We start from the raw sequence: 5,024 nt of genomic DNA, 5'->3' as shown, positions 1-5,024 counted from the left end.
CACCTAAGCGCCACATACACCTCCGGGCGAGAGACGCTAAAATATAAAGGGTGCTGTTACATTGCTGGGGCTGTATTACAGGCCTCCCAACAGTTAGCATAAGGTAGAAGAACAAATAGGTAAACAGCTTATGGAAAGATGTAAAGGCAACAGGGTGGTGGTGATGGGAGATTTTAATTTTCCCAACATTGACTGGGATACACTTATGTCAGAATTCTGGATGGGGCAGAATTTTTAAGAAGCATCCAGGAGAGTTTTCTGGAGCAATATGTCAACAGCCCGACGAGGGAAGGGGCCATATTGGACCTGGTGTTGGGGAATGAGCCAGGCCAGGTGGGAGAAGTTACATTGTGGGGGGTTTCTTTGAGAATAGTGACCACAATTCTGTAAGTTTTAGAATACTGGTAGACAAAGATGAGAGTGGTCCTAAGGGAAGATTACTAAACTGGGCAAGGCCAATTATATCAAAATTAGGCAGAAGCTGGGAAATGGGGATTGGACACAGCTATTTGAAGAGAAGCCCACATTTGATATGCGGGAGGCTTTCAAAGATAGGTTAAAGATAGTGCAGGATAGGCATGTCCCGTTGAAAGCAAAGGATAGGAAAGGCAAGATTCGTGAACCGTGGATGACAGGACAAATCGTATGACTAACCAAGATGAAAAGGGAAGTGTACATAAAGTTCAGGCAGCTAAGAACAGAACAGACCCTGGAGGAATATCAGGAGTCTAGGACCAGTCTTAAGCGAGGAATCAAGCGGGATAAAAGGGGCCATGAAATAGCTATAGTGAGCAGAAATAAGGAGAATCCCAAACCTTTAATTCTTATATAAGAAGCAAGCGGGTAACTAGGGAATGGAATGTTCCACTAAAGGATCATGAAGGAAGGCTGTGTGTCGAACCTGAGAGAATGGATGAGATTGTGAATGATTACTTTGCATCAGTTTTCACTGAAGAGGGGGACATGATGAATGTTGAGATCAGACACAGAAGTTTGGTTACTCAAGATCACGTTGACATAAATAAGGAAGATCTGTTGGGTACGCTAAAGGTTATTAAGGTGGACAAATTCCCAGGACCGGATTGGATCTATCCTAGGTTGCTGAGGGAGGCAAGAGAAGAAATAGCTGGGGCCCTGACAACTATCTTTGTAGCATCCTTAAATAAAAGTGAGGTGCCGGAGGACTGGAGCGTTGCTCATATTGTCCCCTGTACATGAAGGGATATTCCGGGTAACTACAGACCAATGACCCTGACGTCAGTGGTGGGAAAGTTGTTGGAGAAGCTACTGAGGGATAAAGTCTATTTATATTTGGAAAAGAATGGGCTTATCAGTATTAGGCAACATGGTATTGTGTGGGGGAGATCGTGCCTTACCAACTTAATAGAGTTCTTTGAGGGAGTGACCAAGTTGATAGATGAAGGAAAGGCTATAGATGTCATATACATGGACTTTAGTAAGACGTTTGATGAACGAATAGAGAAAGTGAAGTCACATAGTGTGAAGGTTGTCCTTGCTAGGTGGATAAAGAACTAGTTGAGCAACAGGAGACAGAGAGTAGTATTTGAAGGGAGTTTCTCGAAATAGAGAAAGGTGACCAGTGGTGTTCTAGAGGGATCAGTGCTGGGGTCACTGTTGTTTGTGATACATAAATGATCTGAAAGTGGGCACTGTTGGTATGATCAGCAAGTTTGCAGATGACATGGAGATTGATGGAGTAGCAGAAAGCATGGGGACTGTCAAAGAATACAGGAGAATATAGATAGACTAGAAATTTGTGTGGAAAAGTGGCAGATGGAGACCAATCCAGGTAATTGTGAGGTGATGCATTTTGGGAAGTCTAATTCTAGAGCAAATTATATAGTAATTGAAATAGTAATGGGAAACGTTGATGAGCAGAGAGATCTGGGAGTTCAGGTCCATTGTACCCTGAATGTTGCTGCATCGGTAGAGTGGTCAAGAAGGCATATGGTATGTTTGCCTTCATCGGATAGGGTATTGAGTATAAGTGCTGGCAGGTAAAATTGTACACGACATTGGTTCAGCCGCCTTTAGAATGCTGTGCAGAGTTCTGGTCGCCACATTACCAAAAGGATGTGGACACTTTGGAGATGGTGCAGAGATGTTTATGAGGATGTTGCCTGGTATGGAAGGTGCTAGCTATGAAGAGAGGTTGATTAGGTTAGGTGTGTTTTCATTAGAAAAAATGAGATTGAGAAGGGAACCTAATTGAGGTCGACAAAATCATGAAGGGTACAGACAGGGTAGATAGAGATAACTTTCAAGGTGAGAGGTGAAACGTTTAAGTGGGATACACGCAGCAAGATGTTTACACAGAGGGTGGTAGATGCCTGGAACACGTTCCCAGCAGAGGTTGTGGAGGCAGGCACGGAAGATTCATTTGTGATGTTTCTGGACAGATGCATGAGTTGTTGGGGAGCGAGAGATGCTTAGGAATTGGGCGACAGCTTTAGACAGTGGATTTGGATCGGCTCAGGCTTGCAGGGCTGAAGGGCATGTTCCTGGGATGTAAATTTTCTTTGTTCTTTGTTCTTCATTCTTCCTATGGGGGGCAGACCAGAATTGCACACAATATTCCAGTGATCTTACCAATGTCCTGCACAGTCTCAACATAACCTTACTTCTCCTGTACTCAAGAGGGTCAGATTGGAAGCATCAACGCCTCGGGGCGGGGGTTGGGGATGGGGAAAGAAAGCAAAATGTGGTGGAAACAAGGCGGAGGAAGAACGGAGGATGCAAAACCGTTGCAGCCAGCTTGGAGATGCAATGAGGCATATTGCATGCACTTTTAACTGTTGTATTTAGTTGTGGGGACCGTGTGCATTTTAAAAGTAAAAGCAGAAAAGATCTCTCCCCCTCCCCCTTCCCAATTTCTGTCTTTCTGTCCCTCCTCACCCGGGTAATTAACACACATACCCGAGTTCGCAAAGTCTGCTCTCTCCCTGGGTTCACTCTACTTGCTACAAGTGAAGAGACTGTCCCCTTCGCTCTCTCTCTCTCTCTGCCTCCCAGTTCGAGGATTTGCATAGAGGAGGGAGATTCATTCTGAAACTGACAAAGCCACTTCCGCGTTGTGACATTAAAATGAGGCGAGGGTCCGGTCGATGGCGGAATCTGCACTGCGCCTGCTCTGGACGGCCGGACGGCGAGTCTGCACTGTGCCTGCGTTGCCCTGCAGTGTACCAGGAGGAGAGTACAGTTTGCAAAAATCCCTTCCTTTCAGAGAAATCCTACAATGTGGAAGCAGGTCACTCGGCCAAACGAGTGCACACTGACCCTCCAGAGGATAACCCACCCAGACGCATTCCCCTACCCCTCTGCATTTAACCCTGACTCATGCACCAAACCTACACATCCCTGGACACTATCGGTAATTTAGCATGGCAAGCCACAATAACCCGCACATGTGTTATTTCGCACAACCAATCTATCATAACCAGCACATCCTTGGGCACTATGGGTAATTTAGCATGGCCAATTCACTCTAACCGACACATTCTGGTCAGTATTAGTAGTTTCAGAGAGTAGAGTCAATCAAGAAAACGTCTGTTAGAGCATAGAACTTTGTTTCATTGTAGCTGCTTCTCTAAGTCCTCAGCAGTTTTTTTTTATTCCAGTAATATTAAATCAAACTGAAATAAAACCTGAGCTGAGAGAACTGGCCACTCGCCTTTCATCGTACAACTGTTAAAAAAAAAATCAAGGTTTCCCCTGGTTGTTGAGTCAGGCTGTGTCTATTCACTATTTCGGCACCACTGCCTTTACAAACCCTTTTGAAAAAAACAAAACAAGGACAACATAACACTGCTACAGAGGTAGAATTGTCCCAATAGCATGCAGCCTGTGTTGTTGTTGAGACAGATGTCTTGAAGTTTATTAACAACACTCAATATTGCAAGACCTCAGGCTGAGACACATGTGGGTTCTGTGCTTATTGACGCATCACATGACTATAACATGACATGAGGCTAACTGCGTGTCCACACGTTGCACTCTGACTACTGAGGTGAAGGAAGAACCTTTGCAGTGGAATGTCACACATTGTGAGGTGATCCACCTGCCCGAAATGTGCATGTTCTTTCTGTGATCCATGCAATGCTACAAGAGACTTTATCATCGCATCTTCAAAAAGGAAGGAGCCGGATCACGAGTTTTAATCTTTCAAAGTATCCGAGGTTCTTAAGTGGTCACAGCAGACTGCAGGATATTGCTCTCTTCATGGAAGCAGGGATAAAAAGGCAGGAATGTATACGCTGCTTGGTTTAACACCAGTCACGGGGGAAAATGCTGCAATCAGCCGTGATGGAAGACAAGTGTGACACTTATAACCTCTAGTTACAATCAGGCAGAGTCAACATTGCTTTGCGAATGATACTCATTTAATGGGAGTTTTATCTTGTTAAAAAAACAAACAACGTGGATCATTCAATTTGATATGTTGTGCTTTATTCTTGTTGCGTGTACCTCCGTACAGTGAAAGTGCAGGCAAGTTATGTAACACAATATGCATTAGGGTAATAGAACAGAGTGAGGAATGAATGCTAAGGCTGCAGAGAGGGTGCAGAAAGGGTGAGATCGATATTAAATTTGAAATTTGAAGTGTATATTCTGAATTTCAATAGCAGAAGGGAAAAGGCTGTTCTTGAATCCGTTGGTCCATCTGTATAAGCTTCTGTATCTTCTGCCCGATGGAAGAGATGATAACTGGGCAGGGATGGGTCTTTGATAATGTTGTCTGCTTTCCTGAGGCAGCAGGAAGTACACGTTGAGTCAATGGATGGCAGGTTGGCATGTGTGATGGACTGGGCTGTGTTTGGAACTCTCTGTAGTTTCTTATGGTCCTCGGCACAGCAGTTGCCATACCAAGCCACGATGCATCTGGATAGAATTCTTTCTTCGGTGCATCTTTAACATTCGTAAGAGTCTTTACAGTTATGCTGAACCTCCTTAGCCTCCTGAGCTAGGATAAGTGAGTGATTGAAGGTGTGACAGTTGGAGTACAA

Source organism: Chiloscyllium plagiosum, chromosome 50 (genome assembly GCF_004010195.1).
Source record: "Chiloscyllium plagiosum isolate BGI_BamShark_2017 chromosome 50, ASM401019v2, whole genome shotgun sequence".
Lineage (NCBI taxonomy): Eukaryota > Metazoa > Chordata > Chondrichthyes > Orectolobiformes > Hemiscylliidae > Chiloscyllium > Chiloscyllium plagiosum.
The sequence above is the reverse complement of the archived record's forward strand: the minus strand, read 5'-3'. Positions refer to the sequence as shown.